Source organism: Chelonoidis abingdonii, chromosome 9 (genome assembly GCF_003597395.2).
Source record: "Chelonoidis abingdonii isolate Lonesome George chromosome 9, CheloAbing_2.0, whole genome shotgun sequence".
Taxonomy (NCBI): Eukaryota; Metazoa; Chordata; order Testudines; family Testudinidae; genus Chelonoidis; species Chelonoidis abingdonii.
The window spans coordinates 48,774,816-48,793,602 of NC_133777.1; the positions used below are offsets into that span (position 1 = coordinate 48,774,816).

Sequence of the window (18,787 nt, forward strand, 5' to 3'; positions counted from 1 at the left end):
CCAATGCTTATCCCCTCCCCAGTTCAGCCAGCTAGGATGCCTGACTTTGAACCTTCCTGTCTGTTACAGTTTACATGTCAACTTGCAAGAGAAGACTGGTCTGGAGATCTGAATGTAGGATTAAAAGCCAGGAACTCCTGGGTTCCATTCCGAGCTGTGCTGCTGACTCACTGTATGACCTGAGGCAAGACATGTCCTTATTTGGTGCCTCATTTTCCCATCTGTAAAATGGGGATAATGATCCTGACCTATATGCTATTCTGTCCTGGGAGCTGACTGCATGCTGTTTTGGCCTCTGGAATATGTTAGAGCAGCCTCAGAGCTTCCCTAATTTGTGTCTGAGTGTTTATGGCCCCCTGGGGCTTTTGCAGCAGCTAACAGTAATTGGATGTCAGTGGTCCTTTTTGCCATACCCCCTTTTCCATGGCCACTCCCCCTCTGTCAAAGACTGCGAGGGGATGGTATCAAGCTATCATGACAGTTTCAGACAATAGAGGGTTTCCCCCTGTGTCAAGGGAATTCCCCAGCTGAATTTGCTGACTTTATGGCTTCTTCGCAGTAGCACATTGGGTGGAAAGGTGCCCCAGAGAGACTATGAACTGGCCTCTTGGGTTTCACCTGAAAACATAAACCCCTTAAGAAAAGCTTGTCTTGTGATAGCTCTAAGGTAGACAAAACAAGAAAGTACTCGAAAGATCTCAAGAAAGCCTGTTCCTATGTGGTTCCTCCTGAATTTCTGGATCAAAGAATGTCAGACCAGCATTCTTTGACCCCTTGCAGGTAGGATGGTAGAAGGAGAGGAAGGAAGGGTTTGTTGGGCAACATGCTGGTTTTATTTCCTAGCTCTACCTCAGACTCCCAGTGAGACCTTGACCAAGTCACATCTGATAATTTTATCCTTAGGCTCCAACTCAGGAAAGAATTTAGGCTGAAGTGACTTAGGGGTCCCATTGACTGGCAGAAGGATTTAGGTAGCCCTTAAGCAAGTGCTTAAGTTCTTTTGAAGTCAATAGGGCTTAATTACTTTGAATTGGGGCTTTCATCTCTCTGTGCCATAGTCCCCATCTTTAAAAATTCAGATAATAACTAGGGCTATCAATTAATCGCAGTTAACTCACGTGATTAGCTCAAAAAATTAATTGTGATTAATCACACTATTAAACAATAGAATACCAATTGACATTTATTAAATATTTTGGATTTTTTTGCTACATTTTCAAATATATTGATTTCAGTTACAACACAGAATACAAAGTGTACAGTGCTCACTTTATATTATTTTTTATTACAAACAATTGCACTGTAAAAATGATAAACAAAAGAAATAGTATTTTTCAATTCACCTCATACAAGTACTGTAGTGCAATCTCTATCATGAAAGTGTAACTTACAAATGTAGATTTTTTTGTTACATAACTGCACTCAAAAACAAAACAATGTAAAACTTTAGTGCCTATAAGTCCACTCAGTCCTATTTCTTGTTCAGCCAATCGCTAAGAAACAAAAGTTTGTTTACATTTATGGGGAATGCTGCTGCCTACTTCTTATTTACAAAGTCACCTGAAAGTGAGAACAAACATTCACATGGGACTTTTGTAGCCAGTGTTGCAAGGTATTTACGTGCCAGATATGTTAAACATTCATATGCCCCTTCATGCTTTGGCCACCATTCCAGAGGAAATGATTCCATGCTGATGATGCTCGTTTAAAAAAAAATGTGTTAATTAAATTTGTGACTGAACTCCTTGAGGGAGAATTCTATGTCCCCTGTTCTGTTTTACTCACATTCTGCCATATGTTTCATGTTATAGCAGTCTCGGATGATGACCCAGAACATGTTCATTTTAAGAACACTTTCACAGCAGATTTGACAAAACACAAAGAAGGTACCAATGTGAGATTTCTAAAAATAGCCACAGCACTTGACCCAAGGCTTAAGAATCTGAAGTGCCAACCAAAATCTAAGAGAGACTAGTGTGGAGCATGCTTTCAGAAGTCTTAAAAAAGCAACACTCCAATGTGGAAACTGCAGAACCCAAACCTCCAAAAAAGAAAATCAGCCTTCTGCTGGTGGCATCTGACTGAGATAATGAAAATGAATATGCGTCAATCTGCACTGCTCTGGACTATATCGAGCAGAACCCATCATCAACATGGATGCATGTCTTCTGGAATGGTGGTTGAAGCATGAAGGAATATATGAATCTTTAGCACATCTGGCATGTAAATATCTTGTGACACCAGCTACAACAGTGCTTTGTGAATGCCTGTTCTCACTTTCAGGTGACATTGTAAACAAGAAGCAGGAAGCATTATATCCTGCAAATTGTAACCAAACTTGTTTGTCTGTGCAATTGGCTGAACAAGAAGTAGGACTGAGTGGACTTGTAGGCTCTAAAGTTTTACATTGTTTTATTTTTGAATGCAGTTATTTTTTGTACATAATTCTACATTTGTAAGTTCAATTTTCATGATAAAGAGATTACACTATAGTACTTGTATTAAGTGAATTGAAAAATACTATTTCTTTTGTTTTTTACAGTGCAAATATTTTGTAATCAAAAATAAATATAAAGTGAGCATTGTACACTTTTGATTTCAATTACAATACAGAATACATATATTTGAAAATGTGGAAAACATCCAAAATATTTAAATAAATGGTATTATATTATTGTTTAACAGCGCAATTGCAATTAATTTTTTTAATTGCATGATTTTTCACAATTAATTTTTAATTGCTTGACTGCCCTAATAATAACACTTCTCTCCCCAAGCCTGTCTGTCTTTTCTATCTAGATTGTAAACTCCGTGGGACAGGGACTGTCTCTTACTGTGTCTGTACAGCACCTAACACAACGGGACCCTGATCTCAGCTGGCTGCTGTAGGCACTACTATAGTACATATAAATAACAATACTCTTTCCCAGGATTACACAAAAAAATTATTTGGGGAAAAGACAAATATCAAGCAGAAATGTAGGAACATTGCTGATCCTTTCACTATACACTTTGCATGTTCCGTTCCCTCTTGGGATGGCTTAAATTCTATTTTTAGTTATTTCCTAGTACCTGAATCTTATCCCAGTGATGTCATTTCACATTCTGACATGTGATATATTAAATATTTATGGACAGAATTTTCAGAAGCATCTAAGTGTCTTTTGTGCCTAAGATGCTTTTGCAATTTTAATAATTTTGCCCCATCTCAGATTTATTCTTGACCAGCAGTTGTCATTTTTCTAAAATGGTGGCCGTGGATTGAATTTAGTTACTGGATGTTGCAATCTTGTATAGGGAGAAGAGAGGTGAAAGAGGAGGGGCAAAAAGACCTTCTGTGTTCCTTGAAATTTGAGCTATTTTCTTTAACTTGTCTTGACGTTCACTCACCTCTTTTCCCTTTTAATAAGTCAGTTTTTGTTCTCCCATATCACTTTAGAATGCACACTGGGCATAATTGATGGACAGGACCCAGTTTCTGAAAGCTATCAACGTAGCAACTGTGAAATCACACGTCCAAATATGTTTATCTTCTCAGCTTTTCTGGGCTGTGTGCTTTTTGGACATGGATTTTTGTGCTTCAAGGAGGAGAGTAAAATTTCCTTTAAAATGTCAGTGTAGAAAAGGAGAGATAAAGAGAAGACATAGCCATGGCTTAGGCTTTGAATTCAAAACAAAACAGGGCCAGCTGCTTCAAAGAGATGCTAGTGACCAGCAGATGTATTAATATATGTTAGGGAATGGAGCTCATTCTTACTGCAAGTGAATCACAATTTCTTTGCAGGACTTTAAATGGCAGCTGCAGGTCAGGCAGAGTTGGAAATCATCTCCCCAGCACTGTCCTGCCAGTGTGCCTGCTCTGGAGGACCCACCATATCCTAGAAACGAAAAGTAAATTAACGGTATGATTTTGAAAATCCGCCTCGTAAAGCATGTTCTCCCCACTTCTCACAACAGGGTTAACTAAGATCATGGTGAGCCCTTTGGTCTTCCGTAGGAGCCCTAAGAAGTCAGCTCATCAAGTGATACCTCCCACTCACCTCCAAATGAGGGAAACTGTTGCTCCTCCTATCAGGGCTGGTCTGAGACATTTTGGAAGCTCTCACCAAACTGATCATAGGGTCTGAGTGATCAGGTAACACGGTCCCTTGATGCTCATTGGGAGAGAGAGGATAGTGCAGTGCTCAGGATGCTATGCTGACACTAAGCACAACACTGGTCTCTTAGAGGACTTCCCTGGATTAATTCCTGTGGGGCTCAATTCCCTGCTCTGCCATGGACTTCCTGTCTGACCAGATCTGCTCTGTGCCTGTGTTCCCCATCTGTACAAGGGGACAACAGTGCTGCCCTGCCTCACATGGAGGTTGTGAGGTTAAGTACATTAAAGTTTGTGCAGGACTCAAATATCATAGCAAAGGGGGCTGGATAGTGCCAGTGCCTTCAATAGCTAGGAGAAAACACCCAGGAGATGTTCTGGGGCAAGGGGATGATGATAAAGGTTTCAGGCACAGTTCTTTTCTGCTTGTATTTTAAGCAAAAGATTTTAGAACTGGTGAGTGATGCTGTATTAAAGGCCTGATCCTAAGCCCATCAAAGTCAATGGACAGACTTGCATTGACTTCACTGGACTTTGGACCTGCACCTAACTGCCCTGGTAGCATCATCCACAGATCCAGCACAGCCGTAACAGCGCTGCTCCATTACAGTGCCTGAATCCTGAATTGCTGAAGGTAAAGTCTTTAAGCCCCATCTACGCAGGGATAATTTCTGAGTTTCTCTGCACCAGTGCTACAAGTTCCGGCTCCTGTAGTGTAGGTGGCATGCGGCGCTCACATGGTACTGCGGTGTCATGTAACTTTGCTGTCTCAGAGATGCACCAGTGCAGAAGAAAGTTGCCTGATGTCCCCCATTTACACACAGCTCATGGAGGTGAGAGGGTCATTTATACCCCATAGCTCTGTCAGTCTTTGACTTCTCTGCTGAAGATTGCCAGCCAGAGGGCCGGTTAATGCAAACTACGTGCTGCTTTTTGGTGAGACAGACACTGGTCCACTAAGAACAAGACTGAAACCATCAGCATGTGCCACTGAAGAGCTTCAGATGCCAACAGCTTTCATTCACTTCATTGAATTTGACCTGAGCTGAATTTAAACCAGTGACCTAGAGGTGAAGGGTTTTAGCCTGTTACTATCCCCAGAGTCAGACATAGCTCTTCAGTGCAGTGTGATTTGTTTGGGAAGCATCCAGAATTGCAGGGATTACAATACACACACAGGATCACATAGTAATAATAATAACTAGCCATTTTCTTCTGTAGATCTCAAAACACTCTACAAAGGAGGTCAGAATGGGGAAACTGAGGCACAGGATGGTGATGTGACTTTCCCAAGATTACCCAGCAAGCTAGTGGCAGAGCTGGGAAATAGAACCCAGCTCTTTATCCACTAGGCAATCCTGCCTTCCAAAACAATAACACTACCTCAGGCCACCCATGTCTCCAAACATATTGATTGTTTTAGTTTGGCTGTTGGCCCTCCTCCACCCTTAGCCCTCCAGCTGATGCCTTGGCCAAACTTGCCTCACAGCAGGGTCACAGATAGATTTTGGATGAATCCCCAGAGAGCAGAATTTGTGTTAGAGATCTGTCCCATTGCAATGTAAATATCAGCCCCTGCTCCACCCTCACTTAGGCCCGTTGCACTGAGCTAAGGGAAAAGCCTACACTAAAAAATTAAGTCAACCTCAGTTATGTCGACTTACAGCCCCCGCCGTAACTGAGTCCATTTTATACATCCACACTACGCTCCTTATGTCCTCACTAGGAGCGCTTGCACTAATTTAACTGCCAGTGTGGGGTATTGTGGGATGGTTTCTGAAAGGCAGCAATGGTCAATGTAAGCAATGCGGTGTCTACACTGACACTGTGTCAACCTAACCACATCGACCTAAGCGCAACGCCTCTCGCGGAGGTGAGTTATTAAGTCAGTGTGGTGGGTGAGTTATATCGGTGGGAGCAACGTTTTAGGGTGGATGCTCACAGAGTTAGGTTGACATAAGCTGCCAGCCTCTCCTGGGGCCGAGAGAGGACGTCCATCTCCTTGATACTCGTTAAATGCCAGGGCGTCCCCAAACTCTCTGCCCTTGGCTTGGCACAGGGACTGCTTACCCCACATCCAAACTGATTTGAGGCATTCTCCCCTCACTCGCTGCTTTGTTAATCTGTCAAGCAGTCTCCTTTGCGAAGCAGCTGGGAGATGTTGTGATGGATCGGAGATAGAAATAGAGCGATACCGATGCATTCAAGGTGCGCTGCTGATTGATAGCAAGAAGCACAATCACACATCTTGTTTTCAGAAATTTCAATTTTGGGGTTCACAAAGCTTGGCTCATACTAATGACAGGATCTGCCTGTGGCTGTCAGCGTCTCCTCTACTTTCTCAAATCCTCCTAACCAGGTCCCTTCAGCCTGGTAACAGTGCCTCCTGCTGTGGCACCAAGACACATTTTTATTCTCCACACTCAGCATTGGGGACCTTCTGCCCCTAGGCCCATGGTTCAATCTTTTCCCTACTGCAACCTCATTTTCTGCACCAGCATCACCCTACAATCCCCTCCCATCCAGTGAGGATCTAGCTGGGATCTTCCTGCTCTTGGCCAGTATAGGAAGGGGAGGGTGGTCACAACCCTCTGACACCTTTTTGCAACCCAGCAAGGTTGAGAGACTGGCCTATGCTATCAGGGTGCTGCAGCTCCACACTGGTGAAAGCATCCTCTGCTGGTAGTAAGCAGACACTTCCTACTGGCCCTCTACTCACTGCACTGATGGTGACACACAACACCTGACACACAGATTTGGGACAAAACACCTGTTTCCAGGGCTCCCGGCACCTCTGACATTTCTCTCTCTCAAGCTTCATTTCACAGCCCTTGCTGCTCTGCTGTCACTCTAACCCTGGGGCCTGCTAATCACGCAGCCTGCTTTCACCAGCCAGGAACATACACGAATCATGCATATGTTCATAGCTGCTACTTCATGTTTGTTTTTCTCTCTACCAAGACACTGGCACCCATCAGCACTGGGCAGTTCTAAATCTGGCATGCAAAGGCAAAACTCCGCCCCTATGCCAGCTCAGTGACCAGAACGCATCAACCACATCTGTAGGGAAAGGCTCCTAACTGCTATATTCTTTACAGGCTTTACTGAGAGCTCACACCTTTTTTTGCTTATCAACCACTTCACCAACACTGGGAGGGAGAAACAAGGATGAGTCTCCTGGCATGAGAGGCAGGCATTTTGGAGGTGTGCGGTGGTGTCAGTCAGGGACAGAAGAGTAGCTGATGTCCTTCTGGATTCTGCCAGAGGGGGTGCTAGAGATAATCATTTGTAGTCTTTAAGTCTATACTGTGAGCCTTCCTAAAATAGATTAATAGATTCATAGACTCTAGGACTGGAAGGGACCTCGAGAGGTCATCGAGTCCAGTCCCCTGCCCTCATGGCAGGACCAAATACTGTCTAGACCATCTCTGATAGACATTTATCTAACCTACTCTTAAATATCTCCAGAGATGGAGATTCCACAACCTCCCTAGACAATTTATTCCAGTGTTTAACTACCCTGACAGTCAGGAACTTTTTCCTAATATCCAACCCAAATCTCCCTTGCTTCAGTTTAAGCCCATTGCTTCTTGTTCTATAATTAGAGGCTAGGTGAACAAGTTTTTCCCTCCGCTGATGACACCCTTTTAGAACCTGAAAACAGTATCATGTCCCTCTCAGTCTTCTCTTTCCAAATAAACAAAACCCAGTTCTTTCAGCCTTCCTTCATAGGTCATGTTTCAAGACTTTAATCATTCTTGTTGCTCTTCTCTGGACCCTCTCCAATTCTCCACATCTTTTGAAATGTGGTGCCCAGAACTGACACCAATACTCCAGTTGAGCCTAACCAGTGAGAGTAGAGCTGAGAATGACTTCTCGTGTCTTGTTACAACACACCTGTTAATGCATCCCAGAATCACGTTTGCTTTTTGCAACAAGTATCACACTGTTGATATTTAGCTTGTGGTCCACTATGACCCCTAGATCTCTTCTGCATATCCTCCTAGACAGTCTCTTCCCATTCTGTATGTGTGAAACTGATTGTTCCTTCCTAAGTGGAGCACTTGCCATTTGTCTTTATTGAACTTATCCGGTTTACCTCAGACCATTTCTCCAATTTGTCCAGATCCTTTTGAATTTTGACCCTGTCTCGAAAGCAGTTGCAATCCTCCAGTTGGTATCGTCTGCAAACTAATAAGCTAATCTTCTATCCAACCAAAGTCGTTGATGAAGATATTGAACAGAGCCGGTCCAAAAACAGACCCTGCGGAAGCCCACTTGTATGCCTTTCCAGCAGGATTGGGAGCTATTAAGAACTACTCTCTGAGTATGGTTATCCAGCAGTTATGCACACCTTTAGTAGCCCATCTAATTGTATTTGCCTAGTTTAACAATAAGGATATCATGCGAGACTGTATCAAATGCCTTCTAAAGTCTAGGTATACCACATCCACCGCTTCTCCTTAATCCACAAGACTCGTTATCCTATCAAAGAAAGCTATCAGATTGGTTGGACACATTTGTTCTTACAATCCATGCTGGCTATTCCTATCACCTTACACCATCCAAGTGTTTGCAGATGATTTCTTTAATTACTTGCATTATCTTCCCTAGCACAGAAGTTAAACTAACTGGTCCGTAGATTCCTGCTTGTTTTTATTTCCCTTTTATAGATGGGCACTATATTGCCCTTTTCCAGTCTTCTGGAATCTCTCCCATCTCAATGACTTTCCAAAGATAATAGCTAGAGGCTCAGATACCTCCTCTATTAACTCCTTGAGTATTCTAGGACGCATTTCATCAGGCCCTGGTGACTTGCAGGCATCTAACTTTTCTTTTCTTTTAGAGATGCTCTAGCTTCCCCACCCTTAAGGATTCAGTCTTAACGTTCCAGTTTTGGATCATCTCTATATCTCTTGCATCTCTATTGCAAATCCATTGCCCCACCTCGTCCCCTTTGTCCTGTTGCATGCTATGCTGGGAATCTGCTGTCGGGAAGCAGGCAGGCCTGCCTGCCTTGAGTTCCCAGGGTTTGCTCACTGACTCTGCTGCCATGCAGGGACCTGACAGCAACACAGAAGAAGAGGCTTGTAACTCTGCCTTGGGATGACAGATGTTTTCATGCTGCTGCTAAGCTTTCAGACTTGTCCTGCCAGGATGCAGAGACGAACATCAAAAGCTATTGTATGGCAGAGCCAGGGAGGAGAGGAAAGCAGAGGCATGCGCACATGCCGGAGTGTAAGAGCACACAGGGACATGCGTGGGCTCCAGTGCTCATGGGTGGAGGCTGGAACACATCATTGCGTAGGGTGTGGGATGAGCCCAGACTGTGTGTATGGCTGCATGCGTCACTGGAGAGTTTGTATTCTTGAATGAGTATGGAGTCTGTGATTCCTAGCTCAGGGGAGCCGGTTACTACAGGATTGTCCCCCAACAACAGTGAGGCGCTGTTCCATTTTGTAATTTTTATGTTGATTAGGGTAGTGCCTAGGAACCAACCAAGAGCAGGGTCTCACTGCGCCAGGCACTGCACAGTCACAGAGTAAATAGTCCTGGCCCTGAAGAGCTGGGTCCTGAGCCATGGTCCTGAAGCATGTGAAAGCTTTGGACTGTCCACACGGTTGTCTAGCTGGATTCCCTGGCATGTTTGCATTTGTAGTGAAGATTGACCTTGTGGCTATGTCCATAGGACTGAGTGTGGAGTATGTGCACTCACACAAACGTGTGCTTGGTTTGACATGGACTCCGGGTGTGCACGCACACATGCATGTGTGTGTACATGCAGCAGTGGGCACTGATTGATTGATGAGATTTGACTTACAATGTAACTAGATAACACAAACCAGCTCTGGGGTCTCCCTCCCCGACACAGCAAGGAACAATGGAGCGTCAATAGCTGCTCTGTGATTAACGGAGAACGAGCTGATTTTCAGCCCTTCCTCTGGCCCATTTGTTTCTCCAAGGAAACCTTGAAAATTCTAGATGAAAATGGGCTCCACTTTGTCAAAACCCACCTTTTATCTGAGAAAATTTCTGCAGTCATATCTCCCTTAACCCCTTCAGCGCCGATTGATAAATGGGCTCTGCTCAACATAAAATCTGCTGCTTCACATGCAGAGTCTAGCAGAATTATTTAAAGCAACATGAAGCGTCAGCTCATCTCTTCCAGGTGGAACTCCGGGCTGTAAGCTAGATGAAAAGATCTGTCTTTAGCCATCAGGTAGGTCCCCGCAGTTGCTTTAATACCATCCCTTGCGCGGGGCTCTGGGACCTTTGTGTTAGGTTCTCTGTAAACTCAATTACTTCACGGTAATAGCGTGGTATTGACTCAACGGCCTCGCCAGCATAGGACTCTTGCTGTTTGTTAGTTGTTTTATTATATGGCGCATCAGGCCAAAATAAAGTCATTATCTCATTATCCTGTGTTAGGGTTTTTTGTAATTTTTCTTAAGTAAGTGTTAGTGGTGGGATAAAGTGCTGAGGGACAGCCCTGGAGACTGGAGTCCTGTTTATGCACAGAACAGGTACATCACAGGAGCTTTTTGCCATGCCATCCTGCTAATACACCTCCCCCCCGACCCACAGAGAGTAACTTCTGGGGAGCACTGGGGTAGCTGTCCCCTTGGCCTCTTTCCGAAGTTTGGACTAATTAGTTGTCATGGGGTCCTCTCTGTGAGTTCCCGTGTCATTTGCAACTATACTGGGACCTACCAGCTCACTGGGCACACAGGTCACCAAACAGTCTGGGAATCGTTCTGTCACGGCCAAATCGAGTTGGATGTGACCCAAAAGTGGCTTAAAGGTGAATGACTCAGTATCCATTTACTCTCCACCTAATTCATCCTGTCCCCCAGGCCCTGGCTTTATGGAGGAGAGGTTTGTTTTGCTAACTAATCGTACTTCTTTGTGATTCAGGAAGTAAAGCTGGGCTATTGGTAGAGAGTCACTGATGTTGGAGGTAGAAGAAATGCAAGTAATGTGCATTTCATACCAAAGAGTAACTGTTGTCTGCCAGCTCCTATATACCCGCCTCTGCCCTCTTCTCAGAAACCAGAGTGATTACACATCAGCCAGGGGCGGCTCTAGGGATTTTGCCGCCTTAAGCATGGCAGGCAGACTGCCTCTGGCGGTTTGCCTGCAGAGGGTCCGCCGAAGCCGCGGGACCAGCGGACCCTCTGCAGGCAAACTGCCGGAGGCAGCCTGCCTGCCGCCCTCGCAGCGCCAGCAAAGCGAACCCCACGGCTTGCCACCCCAAGCATGCGCTTGGCGTGCTCGGGCCGGGAGCTGCCCCTGACACCAACTCTTCACAAGCAAAGCTCTGCCAACTGAAAAGTGTGTGTTAAGAGACCCAGGGCATGTATTACATTTATAACCCACCAGAGGGTGTGACAGCAGAGCAACAATAGAGCAAAACCTTTTATTATATACCTCTAGCTTCTCATGCTGTTCAACTGTTCAGGAAATAATTAGAGTTGCTCAGTGATGTTTTTACTCTCCATTGTATGCTGGGGTGGGGGGTGTTGACAGAAAGGAGCGGGGGTGTGTGACACAGAAAGAGGGAGAGTCTGTACAATCAGTTTGTGTGTCCAGTCTATTCTATTACAGTATTTAGGATCCCACTCTTGTGCAAATTTACAGTAAATACGGTGTGCAGTGTGTGCTTACAGGAACTTGTGCATGTCTATATGTATAATGTCAATATATATCTAGAGATACAGATATACATGGGGTACCTTTATATTATATTGTAGCTGTATACACGCCCAGACAACAACATTCATTAATATGGAGTCAGGATTATTAACACACATCAAAAAGATCAGCCTTAACCCTCACCCCATACCCTATTCCACCATGTCATACATAAATCAGATTAGGAAATAAATATTCCAATGGTTTACTTGAAGATGCAGAGGCTGTTTCGACGTATATATGCCTGTAAGTTTGAGCTCCATATAATAACTCTATTTACAGTGCGGTCGCTGTGGGTTTTCTGAGGAGGAGACACAGGTATAATATGTAAATGGCTTACAGTGCAGTACCAGAGCTATATCAGGAGGTGAATGTGGGAGGTGGAATATGACACCACATTGCCTTGCAGGGTGGATTAGGTATCTCTCTGGCTGGCTCATAAAGTAGCAGTAATCTACGTTTGCACGAAATGCAGTTTGAAGAGCTGTGGTTACAGTATAGTAGGTAAGATTTTGCAATCCCCACTGGAAATGCAGAAGATTTTAGTGGAGTATGGCAGTATGGTGGCTGGCCATAAAGGGATCGTTGGCAGATAGGTAGAACCTAAGTATTAGGATGAGGTCAGAATTCACGTTATTTGTGGAACCATGACTTTCCACATTTTCAAATGTTTGCTTTTAAAAGTTTTAACCATAACTTAGTAATATCTTGGGTTTAAAACATTGTCTAATTTAGGACATCTTATGTAACTGATATGTATTTACAACCTTAACTTTCAGGTTTTGCCTAGGAATTTCCTTGGTTATTTCCAGAAAACTATCTGGAAAAATACTGGCACCCCTGCTATGTGGAACTATTTTTTTCTCCACTAGACATGTAAAGTAGATGACTTCCCAGGGGACATTTTTTTTGCTAATTAGCATACCTTGGTCTCCTGCTGTCTGGAACAGCACCAAAGATTCTTCAAAGCTATGCCTCCTGGCTTCTGAAAGTCCTTCAACCTGGCTGCTTCAGGTCCACAATTTCAGAAGTGTTCATACTGCCCCTGCAGACTTCTTAGAGTAACTTAACACAGACAGCTCAGCTCTGGACTTTAAGAAATCTGCAGGGGCAGTCAGTGTATTTTATAATGTCCTTCAACCTGGCTGGGTCAGTTCCAGATTTTAAAAGAATCATCAGGCTTTTGCAAGCCCCCTGCAGATGTGTTAATGTCCTTGAAGACAAGCATTGAAGACTTTCTAAACTCCATGGGGAGCTCTTAGACTTTTGAGAGGTTCAGAAGTCTGTAGCAAATAACTTGGAAATTAACCATGCAGTCTTTTCCCCAAATACTCAAAGGCACTAGTACAGATGAATAAAATAAATTTGGAGTTAATAGACCAAGCTGTTTTTGAGATATGTCTTTCCAAAAAAAAAAAGACTCTCTTGCACAAGTGAAAAATCTTCCCGTTTTCAAACTCTGCTCTCTCCCAAATGCCATAGCTGATTAATCTGAGACTTTCCAGAATCAGACTCCTCTGGCATAAGAAAACTTCAGGCAGAGAGATTTATTTATTTTTTTGACATGCAGTTGGGGTTGGAGAAGCAAAATTGGACTTATAAAGGAAAACTAGTTACAGCCTTAACTTTGAAGTTGCTACCCTCATTCGATAATACTGCCTTGAGATAATCACTCATCCTCTCCAGAGCTATGCAGCTCTTCTTAATAACTCACCTAGAGTTTATGTAATGGCCTTTGTGAGGCAGTCTGAACTCTGAGGCATCCAGCACTGACAACTGAGACTGAGTCAAATCTAAAGTGCTTCACTGCTCCCCAGTATTTCAAACTGCTGTAAGTTTGAGTTTCTCTCAAACAATACATGAAAAAGTTGCAACTTACTGAGCTCAGTTATTCATAACTTTATAACTACTGAACCAGAGCCCTTCAAAGTTTGCTTTCTTTTAGATCTCAGACTTAAAGAAATGAAGCCATGTCTGAAGACTGTATGTACTATATTTTACCATAGGTGAGGTAAGATTAGGTAAAATAATCTAGTCGCCATTATACAGTGATTAACTATTTATAATGCTATCAGTGTAAAGAGAGGAAGGATGCTTCTAGTGATTAGGCCACTAGCCTGGGTCTTTGGTGACCTTGCTTCAATTCTCTTCTCTGGCAAAGGTTTCCTGTCTGACCCTGGGCAAATCACCTAGTTTCCCTGTGTCTCAATCTCTGTATAATTGGGATAACAGCGTTACCCTGCCTTCCAAGGGTGTGAGAGGATAAATACACTAAAAATTGTTAGGTACTCTGGAATTAGTACCGAGGTACATAGCTATCCTAATTTAAACAGACATAGGCACCAGGAGTTCCCCTAAACTTCACCTTAATTGTGTATTTCCCAATCTTTGAATGATTTCTCATCTTAAAGATGCACTAATGCTAGTTTTTTACATTGACTAGATATAAATACATGTATCTATAATCAACATATTTGTTTACCTGTGTGCATAGTATACATACACCACACCGCCTATGTAGTTCTGCAGATCATGAGATAAACATATGTATTTCCCAAACCATGGTGCACATGGAAAATGATCATACAATCTAAGCTGACACTACTTGCACATGTCAACAACACTTTCTCCTCCCATAATTTTTACCTAGTCATGACAGTAATATGGTTCAACTGGGAAAAAGTTTAGGGAGCAAACCAAAGGAGAAAAACAACAGAGGAAGTGGCACAAAGGTCATTCCTGTTGGGATGCTGCTAGTAGTATAAGGTTTGTGTTGTGGCTTGTCTGGGAACAACTGCCTAACCCATGACTGGTGCAGCATACATCTCAAACTCATGATGGAATGAGCTTTCTAGCACCATTGCTTCTTTGGTGTTAATTGGATCCTCAGTAAAGATGGGTTCCCCGAATAATACAAAGCTAATTAACAGACAGGCGGGTTGACATTTTAAAAGGTGGCCGTTAGTTTTGGATGCTTGGATATTTGAGTGCCCCTCTTGAGAGACGACAATACGATCTGGAGGAGCCAGGACCTCTGAAAATCAGGCTCAAGGTGTCCAGGTTGGACACCAAGAAATATAGGCACCCAAAATCAATAATTTTGGCCTAAGCTTTTCTGAATCTTACTGTGAATAGGCTCTTGGGAAGCAGTGTGATCCCACTGAGCTGTAGGTCTGAGAATCTCCCAGTCACTGGCCTGCCTCTAAAAGGCAAGATGGGTTAATATGATCCCAGTGCATCCCTGATCCAGTCTCCAGGACCAAGTAGGACTATCCATGACCCTACAAGTTTTCTGTGTTGCCCGGCATATCCCTCTGACCATAGGGATGAGTCTGTGAAGAGTAAGTGTCCTTTCCACTCAGCTTGCTGGCTAAGGGCAGCCGGGTGGGGGAGTAGGGGAACAGGGCATGAAGTGTGGTTGCTGGTATGGAGTTGGTTGTTGTAGATTCTCCCCTCCACCCCAGCAGCTAGACAGATCTGAACTGCTTGATGCCTGCAGGTATCACTCAAGAAACACTGTGGTGTGGTGGGCTGAGCCTAAATTTAGGAATAGTTGCTCCCAGGTCCTAATTCTGGCTGCACCTCTGACTTGCTGTGTGACTTACAGTAACCTCTTTGGGCTTGAGTTACCTTCTCTGCCAAATGAGGATAATGGCGCTTTCCTACCTCGCGAGGCCTTGTGATCGTTGATTAGTTAATGTTTGTACAGCGCTCTGAAAATGTAAAGCACTATGTAAGTGCTAATTACATATAGTAAGACCTTTTTTTTCCCAGGGATTAAATTAACCTTCCAAAAAGGGAGAAACATCTAAGCCATTATCCCATCCCCAAAGGAATTTGTCTTGGTTCTTGTCCTTCAGAGAGTGCCAGTGCATCCGTATTGGTGTCCTCTCCGATTCACTGGTGAAAATGCTCATGGAGAGTACATGGGGAAATGAATTTCAGAGTTTGTGCTCATCTGATGAGGAAACGGGAACACTACCATGTGACATCTACTGAGAGAGCAAGGATGACCTTGTGGTTAAGGTCTTGCATTAATAGTCAGGAGACCTCGGGTCAGTTCCTGGCTCAGCTGCAGGCTCCACGGATGATCTCAGACAAATGACCTAGGGATAGATCCTGTAAGCAGCAAGCACTCTGACCCAAGTGCATCGCAGCATTTGAACATGTGAATAGTGTCACTGGGACCTCTCCTGCATGTCAGGTTAGTCATGTGCTTAAGTGGTTTGCTAGACTGGGGTCTGAGTGTTTAACAGCTTGAAGGACTGGGGCCTTAATTTCCTTGTGCCTCAGTTCCCTGTCTGTAAAATAGGGATTATCCTTCCTTCCTTTCACCCTCTGTCTGTCTTTGTATGGACAGTGCCTAGCACAATAGGGCCCCAATTTGAACAGGGGCTCTAGGCACCACCGTAATACAAATAATGATTGTGTGGCCAGTACCAGCATAAAATCACTTGACTCAAGATTAGACTATCCACCCGTAAAAAACGCAGTCTTATTCAGGGAAAAAAAATCTAATTTGATAAAGACATACATGAGAGGAAATCACAGTCTGCTCAGGGATATTCTATGACCGGAAAAAGAGGGTAAACTCTTCAGATAAATTGATCTCTGTGCATTATTTGTTCAGCTCTTCTGATAAACACATTGTGTAAAAGAGCAGGAGAGGGACAGGAAAGCATAGAGGAAAAAGGGGGCTTGGTTAGGGGGCAGATAGTAAGAGATGTAATTCCTGTAGATAAGGAGGAATCTTTTCCTTTCCATAAGGCAGCTATTGGTGTCAGTGACATTGCTAGTGTTGCTGATGGAGAAATTCAGTCACTTCCAATGGGGGGAAATAATTGGCTCTTGAGGTACCGCAGGTTGCTGTCATTTTCCAATGAAACACTCCATCAAGTTCAATTTCTAGAACAAAAGCTCTTAGGCCTTGAGCAGTCCTATCTAATCCTTTGTGCCAAGCTCCAGAAACTCCTTCCCACCATGAAGGAAGAAGCAGCACAAGGGCAGGCTGGCACCACAGATGCCCAGATCATGATAACATTTGAGGAGCACAATCCATTATGTTGCATGGAAGCTGGCCTAGTGCGTAAGGCATTGGGGTAGGGCTCAGGAGGTGTGGGATGAATTCCCTGCTCTGCCACAGACTCCCTGCGTGCTTTGGGCACCAGCCGCATCACCACTTAATCTCCCGGGTTTCTCATCAGAAAAGTGAGGCTAAGCATACTCCCAGGCCTCAGAGGGCATGTTTGTTAATGTTTGTGCGGTGCCCGGGCGCTACAGTGATGGGAGGGGTAGATAGAGATACTGCGCATAGTAGAAATACCCAGAACAGACTCTGTGGGGAGCAGAGACACCCAAAATGGATTCTTGTATGAGTGTGTCGAGCCCTCTTCCCACAGCATCCATCGCCCTGTGGGGAGCAAGGACTGGCCTGTTGTCTTTTTAGGGGACCTATATAGGCCCTGTTACCGTAATACCTGAGCCCCTCACAGCTATTCACATAGTTATCCTCATAACATCCCTGTGAGGTCAGACAGAGCTGCTATCCCCATTTTACAGATGAGCGACTGAGGCATGAAGGGCTTGTCTGCATGAACACTTAGTTTGTAGCAGGCTGGGGAGTCAGTCAGGCCTGCAGTGTGCTGAAAGCTTCATAGTGCTCTACATGTGGAGATTAAGAGTGCACTATGGAGCTTTTAGTCCACAGCTGCAGGGTCCATATAGCAGGCTGAATGTACACCCCAGCTTAAGGGTTTGTGTAAACAAGCCCTAAGTGACTTGCTGAAGGTCACCTAGGAAGTTTGTGGTGGAGAAGGGAATTGAAACTCAATCTCTCTCATCTCAGACTACTAGCCCATCTCTATAGACAGCAGGGCCAATGGCACAAATCTTAGAATCTCCCTGCAGCTTTTCATGCTGTCTGGATTTCCTAGTGCTTGATCCATAGCCCAGAGAAGTCAATAGAAGGACACCTATTAATTTCAGTGGGCTTTGGATATTCCCCCATTAGTCTACTTTTTGTAATGCTCTGGTAGGATGTGTATACGTTTCAGCAACAATCATCCTTAAAACTCCTTTGCTATCAAAGGCTGTGGGACACAGAGGCAGCTGCTCTTCCTCAGGCTCTTGCAGGAGAGAAGAACGGGAGTAAACTGGTGTCATTTTGGTGTTTGCCCCTTGCTGAGTGACTCCAGCCTGCTGCTGCTGGGTATTAAAGCTCCAGGGAGGAGAAAATATGAATCGGGGGAGAGGAACAGGGGCATGGGGTGGAGTGAGGAGAGATCAGCACACGGAACGTCTTCCCCACTGCTGAGTGAAATTGAATATGATCAGTGATGTATCCCAGCATCACAGACTAGAGAGTTTTCTTATCAGAAGTTGAAAGAGGGAAATTTTTAAAAAAACTACCTTAAACTGGAAAGCAGTTTGAAAGCAGAGATGGTATTGCTCATAACGCCCATCCCGTTAATTATACAGCACCATTCGGGGGAGGAATTCTTTCCCAAATGGTATCTGATTTGTTTTCCTCCGCCCCACTCTACTTCTCACTTTGACTCAGACTCTTTGTTAAACTTGTTAACAACCCTGCCTCTAACTACAGAGCTAGTAACCATGGAAGCCAGTCCCCCATAACAGAGGCTGAACTCCTCCGAAGGGAGAGGGGAATCCCTTCTCAGAGTCACTCACCCAGATTGGGCAGGCTTGATTCAGTTTACACTTAACACTGGCGCAAATTGAGATTATCTCTATTGAAGCCAATGGAATTGCCCCAGCAAAAGAACAGTGTAAATGAGAGCAGAGTGAGGTCTATTGTCCTTAATTGAGTTGTACCTGAATGGAATCTGGGCCATTTTCTTCCCTTGACCAGCGATGGTACCCAACTTATTTTTCATTGCACCAGGGCACACTGCAGTGGATGAAGTCTGGGGCCAGTTCCTCAGCTGCTGCAAATTAGTGTATTGACTTGAAATGAGCTATCGGCATCTCTACCAGCTGAAG

At 44.1% G+C, this 18,787-nt stretch overlaps 1 protein-coding gene across 6 annotated transcripts in view; it reads left to right on the top strand.

Annotated features, from left to right (window-relative positions):
• Positions 1–18,787, top strand: part of LINGO1 (leucine rich repeat and Ig domain containing 1) — a 473,862-nt gene that overhangs the window by 377,674 nt on the left and 77,401 nt on the right. Inside the window, exon 8 of one of the 6 annotated variants that reach the window (XM_075069524.1) lies at positions 13,950–14,095. The exons of the other annotated variants lie outside the window; for them this stretch is intronic. The gene's annotated coding sequence lies outside the window, so the exon portion shown is untranslated. The remainder of the gene's footprint in view (positions 1–13,949; positions 14,096–18,787) is intronic. 6 annotated transcript variants of the gene reach the window in all.